This window comes from Macrobrachium nipponense, chromosome 11 (genome assembly GCF_015104395.2).
Source record: "Macrobrachium nipponense isolate FS-2020 chromosome 11, ASM1510439v2, whole genome shotgun sequence".
NCBI lineage: Eukaryota > Metazoa > Arthropoda > Malacostraca > Decapoda > Palaemonidae > Macrobrachium > Macrobrachium nipponense.
Genome location: NC_061087.1, coordinates 72326975 through 72339474, shown reverse-complemented (window position 1 = coordinate 72339474; position 12500 = coordinate 72326975). Strand labels below are relative to the sequence as shown.

Below are 12500 nucleotides of genomic sequence, written 5' to 3'. Positions count from 1 at the left end.
TTCGTAGGAATTTGGGAGGGCTCAAACAAGAGGACATTGACGATTATTTATCGGAGCTCGATCGAGAGCATTTGGCAAGGCCTATTTGATGGCGGTTGGTCATCCAGTGACGAGGACATTACTCCCGATCATAGTGATGACGAGGATTATTTGCCCCCAATGTCCGTTCGAGGGTCACATCCCGAAAGTGAACTAGAATTTAGTAGTTATAGTGCTTATGAGGGGGAATCTGAGGAGGGGGAGGACGATGATTTAGGATCAAGTTTTTGTTGGCGATGATGATACAGAAAGCGAAGGCTTGAGTGAGGGAGATGGGCCAGTGAGGGGGGTTCGTGTGGGAAATCGTGCCCGCGCTGTGCCCAGCGTGCGCGCAGGGGCACGTAGAAGGTCGGATAGTCGTGCTAGCCTAGGGTCGTCCGAGAGCGACGATGGTGGACAGAGGACCCCACACCACCTACCATGCATCCATTTACGGCAAATCCTGGGCTCACCGTACCTGTTCCCCTGACTGCTCTGGGTTTTGTTCAGCTTTTCCTTACGCGGGAATTGCTGGAGTACCTGGTAGCAGAGACGGTGGACTACGCCAGGTATTGCCGTGATGAACTACGCACGGACATTATCTTATCACTGGCGAGGCTGCGACCTCCCTGACATGGCGCATTTTTTGGGGCTCCACGTTTTTTTTGGATTGATTTCCTGCTGCCGACGTCAGGATGTTATTGAGGCGTAATTTTCTTTATGTACGCCCTATGTGCCCGGCATTATGCCCCGTGATACTTTCCTGGGCGTTGGACAGATATTTTTAACGCCTTCAACCGAAGGGCCATACCCCGGAATAACTCTGATTGCCTCATTTTAGTGCGCCCAGTGTTGGAATATATTCGTGAACGCTGTAAAACTCTCGTGATTGCTGGAAAGAACCTTTCTTTAGATGAGGGGATGATGCATCAAAGTGTATAACCCCAAGAAGCCGAAGAATATGGCGTGAAAATTTTTTTTTATTACCGAGGCCAACACTGGCTACGTCGTGGACTTTTTGGTGTATTCCGGGGTCTTCTCCACGATGCGTGAAACTGTTTTCGAGCTTGTGGATCGTTTCTTTCGTAACCAGGGATACCACCTGTTTATGGATAATTATTATAACTCGGTATCCCTGGCCCAGGAACTGTATGATGCAGGTGTTCACGTCAGTGTACCCTTCGGTTGGTGCGTGGGGCCCCGAATTCCCTCAAGAGGTACGATAAAGCCATCAGCAAACATCTGGCAAGAGGAGAGAGACAGTAGCGGCGGAAGGGAGCTGTCTTCGTCATCTGTTTGGAAGGGTGTCCGACTCGTCCCCATGATTACGACGAGCCATGAACCTGTCCAAGAGAGATCGTGCAGCGGAAGAAGACGCTGCGACAGGGCCGAGTTGTGTATGAGCAGTTTCGTGTAGAGCGCCCTTACCGTCATTGGGCACTACAATAGGCACATGGGAGGAGTTGATCTCTTTGATCAACTCGTCCAATATTATCCCTTCGCCAGGAGAACCAGGAGATGGACCCAAAAGCTCCTGAAATACATTCTGCAGTTAGCCCTCCAAAATGCCTACGTACTCTACTGTGGGTACTACGGTCCCGATCTACGGAGGATGCGGCACTTACAGTTCCTCGAGGCAGCCGGGGAAGCCCTCATCAACTTTGATCCCAATGAGTGGCCTTCCATGTCTGCCCCCCTGCCCCGAGCTGTAGATCTACCCATAGAGGAAAGGGCAGACCTTCGGGGGTGCCAACTTCGGTCATCTTCTGCCGCCGCCCCTGCTGCCGACGCCCCTGCTGCCGCCGCAACTGCTGCCGCCGCCTGCTGCCGCCGCCCCTGCTGCCGCCGCTGCTGCTGCCGCCAGCCCCTGCTGCCGCCGCCCCTGCTGACGCCCCCACCCGCGCCCCTTCTTGTCGGGTAGTGGACCCTCCGTGTCGGCTGAGCCAGGGGATCACACACTGGATCTCCTAGAAGGGCGCAGGCAGAAACGGTGCCGGGTGTGCCATATGAATGGCAGAAGGAGAGGACACCCGGTTCTTCTGTCGCACCTGCAAGATAGCTCTATGCAGGTTCGGGGAGTGTGACCGCAAATACCACAGTGTGGTCTTGTGGATTGTGCGACTCAGCGGCGGTCAAAGGGAGGGAGCACGGAAACGACGCCCCTATCCCAGCGGCCGTAAGGAGCACGCGTCCCTCCCTCCACCTGTACCTCGTCATGTCGCGAGGAAAAAAAATGCAAGACTCTTCAATGGAGGAGGGACAAAACAAGAATAGAACGAAGAGTCAGGATTAGGAGTGAGTATTCTGCATTTGTTTTATATTTAGTTTTTTTATTTATTTTCAAGTTTCATACAATCAACTTACCTGTCAGATAATATACATAGCTAGACTCCGTCGTTCCCCGACAGAAATTCAAATTTCGCGCCACTCGCCCTACAGGTAGGTCAGGTGATCTACTGGGCCCTGGGGCCCTGGGCGCAGGACTAGGAACCATCCCCGTTTTCTATCATATTTTCTCTGTCGCCGGTGGTATCAACATTGTTGTTATTACCTCCTGACTTAGATTCATTTTTCAACCTTTGATCAACGTTTTTCGGCTTTTTGGTGACGTATTTGGATCGTGTTTTGGCATTCGCTACTGTGGACTGTTTTTGGAATAACTCTTTTGGATTTTTCTCAGTATGTCTGATTCTAATGTGAGTGTGAGAATGTGTGTGAATGTAGGCTGCAGGGGTGAGGATACCGAAAGCTTCGGTTGATCCTCACACGGTATGCCGTAAATGTAGGGGGGTTCAGTGTTCTGCTATTAACACTTGTAAGGAATGCGAGGGTTTGAATGCAGAAGAGTGGAAGACTTTGACTCTTATTTGAAGAAGTTAGAGAGGGATAGAGTTAGACGACTGAAAGGTTGTGAGTACAAGGCCTATTGAGCCTTTCACGGATAATTCTAACCCTACTGACTGTAGATTCTCCCTATAGATCTCATTCTCAGAGTGTTTTTTTTTTGCGGATTCGGCATCGGAAATCGCCAATCTGAAAGCGACTATTAGAGAGCATGAAGTCCAAGATGGCTGGACTCGAAAGGTAAGGCTAGTGATAGTGAACATTTTAGTGAAGTGAGTTCTATCAGTGTTGTGGAGGGGGCGTTTGATCGTCCCTGCGGCGCTCCAGGCCTAGACCTCTTCCAAGCTCACATGCCCAGAAGAGAAGGAAAGTCGAAAGCCTTAAGGGGGTCGTGGGGAATCCCCAACGGTCAGGAACGTCCCTTCAGCTAGCTCTGCTTCATGGCAGCCAGCTCAAGGGCGCTATAGGAAAAGCGTCCTTCGCGAGTGTTTCTCGTCCTCTCCCTCTCCCTCACCTAAACCCAGCAAACACACAAGTATTGGTCATACATTGACCCATTGCCGGAGATCCAGACTTTCGAGCATTGGTACAAATGATCAGTAGCATCGGTCCAATTCATATCCATTATCCGTTTGCACACCGGGCCCTTAATGGAACTGTGTTGTAAGAATGTTGGGACAATACATGCAATCCATAATCACGCCAATGCGTGTGTTGGACCAGTAGTGAAACAACTCTGGACTACCAACTTTCCTATTTTGGGCAGATACTGGTACGATTACCAGTATCCAATTTATGTTTCATTATGGATTGCCAGATAATTCCAATGCATGATATGAAAGAATTAAATGTGATATCTATGTACATCACTCTGCTGTATCTAAAGTTTGAAAATAAACTATACAATGAAAAAACTGAATCCTTTGGCAGTTTTGTTCAGTGGTCTTAGGCATGTGATCGAACCCCACTGGAAGAAATGTTAGAAGCTTGATCTCCCTTACTTTACTTTCTTTTATCGAGCCTATAGTTACATGCATAAAAACATTGTATAGTTTATTTTCAAACTTTAGCTACAACAGGGTGATGTACATAGATATAAAACATTTCTTTCATAGTCTTCGGACAAAACGTATACCCTTATGTATCTGTATGTTGCAATATTCATCTAAATTTATTTTGATAAAGTAGTATAGGGTGATGTGGCAAGTATTTAGGTATTGACAAAATTATTTTTGAAAATAATTTAAACACTTTTATGCAAACATATATCAGTCAATAGAAACAAATCAATACTCTTTTAAAAACTGTTCTGTGATCAAGTATTGTGGCTGTCATGTAAACAATAATTTCAATAAATGCGTTAACACATAAAAAAATGGGATTCCATTATACTGGTGTTTAACATCAAAAATACATAGTCCCACAAATTAAATTTTTATAGAAAAGGCAAAAAAATGGTTAACAAAACAGTTGCAGTAACTAGTACCATATATATACATGAAACAAACCCCACTGCATTCTCTATACTACATAAACTCTCCTTTAATTGTTTTAATATATCTGATTTCTATATACAATATTTTACAAAAGCTAGCTGATGATGTAGTCAAGGAAATTATAAATATTCATGGATTTCTGTCTAATGTTTTGTGTGACTTCGTGCAAGATGGTACAAATCCATTTAATTTAAAAACAAAAAAAAAAAAGTAATGCAGGAACACAAATTGCCATTCATTAAGTACAGCACTGTATGTACGAGATAAATGGATGTAGCATCTTGCATGAAGTCACAACAAACATTAGACAGAAAAGAATGATACTTCTCTACATCAAATTATTCATTTAAACACAATAAAAATTATTCATTTAGATATTATAAAAATCTAATCAAAAGAGACTGACAATAATAAGATAAATTTGAGTGATAAACAAATTGCATGAATAATTTATAATTTTCCTTGACAACAGTCAGCAGAAGTGCTCTATATCATATTCCTTCAGGATCCCCACCAGAATTAGGTTGAGATGAATTGGGATTCTATCTTGACTTTGCTGACTGCGCAAGTCTTTTGGTCTTTTCCTTCCCAAGTATCTGTCACATGCATTTCGTAGATAAATCATCATCAGTTTTTTTCCCTACTTCAGTTTCATCAGTTGATAATTGTGTCTTGTTCATCAGAATATCTGAAAAGGATAATCAATATTAGTAAATTGCATATCTGCAGTACTACACATAGTCCAACAATATAAAAGCCTTTATATTCAGTTACTTATACCACTATTATTACAATTTGAGTTAAAATCTAAGTTAGAAAAGCATAAACCTCTGACCCAAGGGGTCGAGTAGGAAAAGTAAACCCTATACAGGAAGGTAAAAAGTGGACAAGAAAAAAATGGTGCAACTTTGTGTACTCTCCAAGCAAGTGAACTCAAATCCAAGACAGTGGAAGACATTGGTACAGAGGCTATGGCAGTATCCAACTTTAGAAGTTTTTGATGTCAAAGTATTAATTCATTTAAAGGGTTAACAATTAAGGTTTAAGTCCTTTTTAAACTTTGTGGGTTTTTTATTTGTTTTATGTCCAACCCCTGCCAAGGCTAAATGATAATGGCACTTAGGGTCTCTGTGCTTTAACAGTACACTGCACTTTTATAATGGATTACTTTGCATTACTTTTAAAACCTTACTGAATGTGTGGATGAAATACAAATGCAACTCATGTTTTTTTTTTTTTTGAAGGTTTCACATACAGTACTTATATTTTGACTATCTACCAGCATCCATGGCACTTCACTGCATCTGCATCCCCATCTAAAAGCTAGCAATAGGCAGTTCTACAAAGTGCCAATTTACACACTGCAAAAGCCATACCCTACACCTAACAGCATTATACAGCACTCACTTATTATAATTCCACACAATGTCGTGTTCTTGAACCCTTTCTTGCATGTTTTTGTTTTCGTCTTCCAGCCAAGACGACCTTCCCAGTTGAACTCATACTGGAGTCCACTCGTCATGCAGAAGTCAGTCATGGTTTTGACTGCTGACGGTTGCTCCCCCAAGAATCTAGAGTCTATGTACCTAGAAATAACATTCAATAAGAGTGGTTATACGAAAGTTTTTGATAATTATTAGTAATGAAATCATTCTACACACTATGGCTTTTCTTATCTTTAGTATGTCAAAGTAAAAGTTTTCAGTACTGAAGCATAATAAACATCATTGTGCATATCACGGTAACTGACATGTAGCTTACCAGTGACTTTCTAAGGGGACTGTCCCCATTTATCTGTTGTTCAAAGTCCTCAAAGTCTACATATCTTTGTATTGGTAGCAATCCCTCCAGCAGGGATAAATCAGGTCCAGTGGGTGCAGCAGCATGAGTTTGTTTCAAATGTTCGATGGTACCTATCATTATTTCTAGTGACTTCTGCTGATCTTGCACCCTACTTTCCAATTTTGTCATTGTCATCACAAGAGGTCGCATCACTTCCACCATAAGAGGTCGCAAGACTGAAAAAGAAATCAATATTTTCCAATATCTCAACAGAAGTGTGTTAATTTAAATGTAGTTAGCACAAATCTCTTTTCATAAATAGCTTCACCAACACAGGAAATAAAAGCTGATTTTATTGGTTACACAGGTACCATCTGATTTACAATATTCAATTTACTGAAAAATTGAGGAAACTGTCAACAAATACTCTTTGGAAATCTGTATAAGCAAAAAGAAAAAAGGTTGATAGCCCCACACACACACAGATTACCAAGCATTAGAAGGTAGGAAAGACATTATTTTCACATCCATCGTTGCTAAAAATTTCACCACTAGTTGCTTGTGTATGTGAATTATTTTCTACAGTAGCTTTTTTATTTCCCATGCAAAGTTCTCTATATTCCTTAAATTTTCTTTTTGCATGATGATTCAAGGTCCATGTACTTGCCATAATGAACAATCCCCAGCTTCACAATTCTTGAACATACAGGGGACCTGAGACACAAAAATATCAAGATATGGTGTGGGAAAAGCTTATTTTTGGCTTGTTGTCCTAATTGAAAGTGGGTACCAATTTTATGAATGGCAAAGCAACTAGTGGGAGGTGTGATGTAAATTAATTAGCAGAGGGAGAATTCAGATCTGGATTGAAAGGTAAGGTACTGTTGTGTTGTTGGTGGAGACATCCAGCCAGGTCAGGGAAACAAACATGGCGGAAGGTGGAAAACAACAGGTCATGAAAATTGAAGTCAGAATGAATTCCAGAAAAGGCCAAAGTAAAAGAAGCAATAGATAAAACTCTAGAGGAGTGACGTCTCCTTGTTAGACATCAAAGAATGTTCAAAAGGTCGGCCTCATGACAACAGTAAGCTAATAGATTTAGACCATGACGATGATTTTTTAGCTACATCCACCCACAAGGAATCGACAAGTGATAGGAAGGAGTCATGCCCATGTGGGCAATTGCAAGGTCCAGCTAGGCCCAGAAGACGAAAGCCAAGTGTGATAAATGCAAAAAATTGTTCTGCACAGGCCTAAACAAGCCTCAAATGAAGAATTCCTTGAGGTCGATAAAAATGACAGAAAAGGAAAAAGGCCTAGATTGGTATTGCAGTTACTCAAAGAAGATTGCAGATCATACAAAGAGAAATTAGAAAAAGCAATTGAAGAAACTGAGAAATTGCTGAAAACAAGCTTATATAGGTATTGCATGAGATGCAAGAAAACACTAGTATTTGTATAGAATGTAGTGGAGGGTACAGGCAAAAAGGGTCAATAAGTCAGGATGAGGAAATTGCTATGAGAAAGGATAGAGGAAAAATCCCAGATCACCAAGAATTTTGGAAATATGGTGGTGGATGGAATAAAAAGTGCAGAGAAAGTAAAAAAGGAGAATAAATCAATTGGTGAACTAAAGTTACTCAAAGAAGATTGCAGATCATACAAATAAAATTAGAAAAAGCAATTGGAGAAACGGAGAAATTGCAGAAAACAGGACATTCAGCAATCATTGGAGCTTCATGGAAGACCTGAAAACCCTAAATGAAAACCTAGTGAAGAATATGGAAAACAAACAGGTACAATCACGGAAAGGACCACTAAAATAATGTCAAGACTAGAGAGTAACTCGCCTAACCCTGACAACAAGCAATGCTTGAATAGCAAAGCCCTGAACAGGGACCACGATTAACAGAGGGGTCGGGAAAATCAAAGTGCACCTAAAGATAAGGATAAGCTAACAAGAGCAGAGTGCAGGTTCTTTACGACAGGAAAGTGCAAGAAAGGAGACTCTTGTGAGTTCCTGCGCTTACGACAGGAAAGTGCAAGAAAGGAGAGACTTGTGAGTACCTGCACAAGTGGAAAAGCAGAATTTATAAAAGATCCCAGAACAGGCAGGGCAGAAAAAGAGGTAAACCAAAGGACAGTATATAAGTTCTACAAAGAGGGTTATATTGTGAATATGACAGGAACTGTAAATACAGCCACAGAGTCATTAGCCAGAATAGGACTATAGTACGACAAAATTAGGTAGACCAAAGATGAGAATGTAAGTGTTTTAAAGATGGGCACTGCAAATATGGTAGAAACTGTAAATACAGTCACAGAATCAGAAGCCAAAATAGGGCTATAATAAAATGAAAGGAAGGCAAGGTACCAAGAAATAAGACATGTTGACTATGAGCCAGAATAAAAAGAGCAGCAGAGATGAGGATGAGCAGTATATTTTTTTTTTGGGGGTGCATTTGGTTTTTAAAAAAAAAAAAAAAAAAAAAAAAAAAAAAAAAAAAAAAAAAAAGGAATCAAAGAAATAGCAGAAGAGCAATTAAGAGCCCTTTATGGACAATTTTGACAAATAAGCTCGGTGAATACATGTACCAAATATATTATAAGAAATAAATGGAATGAGATATGCCAAAAAAAAAAATACCAAGAAATTAAACACGTTGACTATGAACCAGAATAAAAGAGCATGCAGAGATCAAGGATGAGCAGTATATGTGCAGGTTTTTCAAAACAAAGATCAATCAAAGAAATAGTAGAAGAGCAATTAAGAGCCCCTTATGGACAATGTTGGACAAAAAGCTTGGTGAACACATGTACCAAATATAATATAGAAATTAATGGAATGAGGTATGCCAAAAAAAGCACTGAATAAGGAAATAAAGATAAGAATTAATCAAGATATCTGAGACTTTCAAACAAAAGAGGAAAGAAATAAAGAAGCTGAGGAAAACAAAAACATAAGGGAACTGGAAACAAAGGATGCATGTATCATAATGAAAACCAGACTGAATATGTTGAACTTAAAGGCTAGCTTCTTGGGTAAATTTCAGGACGAGGTCTGTGATATATGCAGTGGAGGAGGACATCACCGAACATTTATTCATGTGTAAATCAATTAAAAAAACAGATCAGGACATAAATATAGACATGGAAATCCCCTAACAGAAAACTGGGGGAATACATAAGGAAGCCCACAAAATTAAGAATGTTCTTATAACCTGGAAGCGATGGATGTCAAAGCTAAGTAGCATTGCCCTGCCCTGCCTCAGTTATATTAAGAAAAAGAAATGAAAGGGGGTTGGGTTAAAATTAAAGTAGAAATATTGTGTTATATCTAATTTGGAAACATCTTTAATTTTGGGGGGTTACTATTGTTGCAGAAAAGGACAATAGACATGAATTAAAATACAGGTAGTGTTCAAGTTACAATAATTTGTCCTATGATAATCCAATTTTACGATGGGGTTAACAATTAATACTGATACGACAATATTTTGAAATTATTTTAAAATTTCACTCACAATGGACGCAGGCAGCAGAGTACACTCAGGGAGCGAGAGAGACCAAATTACAATAGCCTAAATTTATCCCGTCTTCTAGTTAAAAAAAAAGTCTGAAAACAGCAAAAGAGAATGATGAAGGTATTGTTTTAACGTTATAATTGTGTAAATGTAAATGTGTAGTCATGAACAACCGAATGATAGTAAGCAATTACCGTATTCATGTTATAAATGATGATATATAGCATAGGAATGATGTTTTTATGCAGAAAGTTTATTTGCTATAGATCAAAGCTCAGCAAGGAAATATACTGCTAATGACTATCATGCAATACCAACAAGGATAAAACTCCTGTAAACTTCTGCCATCGAACACAACCATAGATAAAATTGTGCCATCGAACACAACCGTAGATAAAATTGAGAGAAAATCATTTATCAAAAACTATGGGCTTGAAAGAACACATTTTACAGTTTTTTTAGACCAATAAAAGATAACGCAAAGCTTGTATTACGCTGAAACCAAGTGAAAATAGTGAACGGAATCATGTAATTTTTTTTTACACAAAAAAAATGCCCCTGATGCAATCTTTTAATGAAAAAAATAATTTAGTTCACAACAAATGTATTCAAGTCATATTTCAACTTAAACACGTTGTCTAACGAAAAATGACCTTGTCTCATATAAGTAAATATCGGAAATTCATTTATGCTAACTAGAAGCTAGAAATTTGCTCATAAATTGAGTTAGGGTAAAAAACCGCATGGTACAGGGGTGGACCATGTACGATCAATGTAGCTCCGTTTCTCACCAACAACAAGTTGCGTCTGATGCCCATCTCCGATGTCAGGACGCGTTATAATGTACTTTTCTTGGGGTTGTACACATTGATTGTACATGGTCCACCCCTGTACCATGCGGTTTTTTACCCTAAATATGGCGAAATAAACTTGTATGGGCCACCAACTGATTTCTAAATCAAAACATTGACCACTACCTTAGTTCGTTAGTTTTATTTTAATGCAATACATAATACAAGAATACCTACAATATTATTGGATACAGTGAAGTGGTGTAGAACTTATTTCATAATTATATGCAGCCATCAGCAGCCTGACATCACTCAATTGTACTGATGTCTGACTGATTCTCGTTTTGTGTCCAATTTTTTTTTCTACTACTAATACCTATATCATAGTCAGAATGCACTGAAACTCCAGAATTGGCTTATATTAATTAATAAATTACTATAATGTATGTGTAATGTAGAGAATACTGTAGGCTACGCTACTGTATTCGTATGTCTACACTAGGCCAACACTTTAATTTTATTCAATTACTTCGTACTGAATTTTCATAAGCACACATAGCCTACATTGAACCTAGAAAATATGCTGAAACTAATAATTATTATGCTGTATACCTATGTATAAAGTAGTGTAGGCTAGGCTACCCTATATGTAGAGATGGTGCAAATTACCCTAGTGTAGGCTAGGGTATATTCGAGATATGATTTTTCCATAAGTAGGAGAATACCTGTAAACGGTTTTAAGTACTAACAAAGTTAAACTGAATAATGAGTAAAACTAACAAGGAAATAAGCTTAGGATCCAGGAACTACCTAGTTTTCCTAGAATGCCACTCATGACCTATCCAGAACTTGCCTATCCAATCTCGTTTAGGGTTCCGTGCCCTGACCTGGCTTTAGGGGCATCTGGAGTCTGGACCCCGCTCTAATAACACAACTAGTAGCTACCATTCCGAGGTTGTCCTACTCTTAAAGAATTTAGCTTACTATTTACAGGTACTTGTTCCTCTTGATAGCCTAACCCACATACCTAGTAGCTAAACACATGAACCTAATATGCAAACACTTGCTACTCACAATTGTCTTCCAAAGCACGTTTATTCTTCTTGGTGATGATTTTGCGCCTGCAGAAATGGTCAGCAGTAGTGCTCTTCAGAGACTGGAAAAGTTCATGGTTTTAAATTTGACCTCAGCCAGTCCACGTGAGTGTAGTAGTAGTAGTAGGCGGTGTTTGTCTTTGAAACGGCTCCTCCCTTGCTTGTTGTTATTCCTCCTTTGTTTATGTAAGGTATTGGTAGATCTATATAACTATTTCATTCATCTTGTGCTTGGTAAAGTTTTTTCTCTCTGTAATGCCATAGTTCTTTTTTTAATTCTTTCCTATTTTCAAAAGGTCTACAAATAAAAGCAAAAAGTATATTCCTCTTCATAGTGTCTTGGAATGTTTCAAATGAGTAGGTTTAACATAATTTCAAATTTGGCAAACATAAGAAAATGTGCTAAAAATATGCTAAGTGAAAAACAAAATGCCAAATCAAAATTTTGGATACCAATTATGTTTGAGAAGTAACACACACAAATCCACATATATTGTATATGTATGTGGCCCTTTTCAAACCAGATTGACATCCAAAATTTCTATTTGGCACATTGTTTTTTATTTTGACATTATTGTGTATTTGCGTTGTTTTCCAAATTGAAATATATATATATATATATATATATATATATATATATATATATATATATATATATGTAAATTTATAAATATATATATAATTATGTATATATATAATTTATATATATATATATATATATATATATATATATATATAATATATATATTTAATAAAGGTTATCAATAATTGTCTTAAGGTTTTTTTTTTTTTTTTTTTTTTTTTTTGCTGATATGCAAAATATATTTTTTAAAGTCGCTTCCACTGTATTGTTTATGAATCGAACCACAGTTGGGTATCCAACACTGGAAAAGAGATAATCAAACCAAAATGGGATATCCAGTGCTATCCAACATTGGAAATGCGGTATTA

General features: G+C 38.9%; 1 long non-coding RNA gene across 1 annotated transcript; it reads right to left on the bottom strand.

Moving 5' to 3' along the window:
- Nucleotides 1–4830: 4830 nt before the first annotated feature.
- On the bottom strand, nt 4831–12034 carry LOC135206266 (uncharacterized). Its single transcript, XR_010312717.1, has 4 exons — nt 11530–12034; nt 6120–6376; nt 5766–5944; nt 4831–5046 (listed from the first exon to the last, which is right to left on the bottom strand). It is a non-coding gene; the product is annotated as an uncharacterized LOC135206266 (long non-coding RNA).
- Nucleotides 12035–12500: the final 466 nt, after the last annotated feature.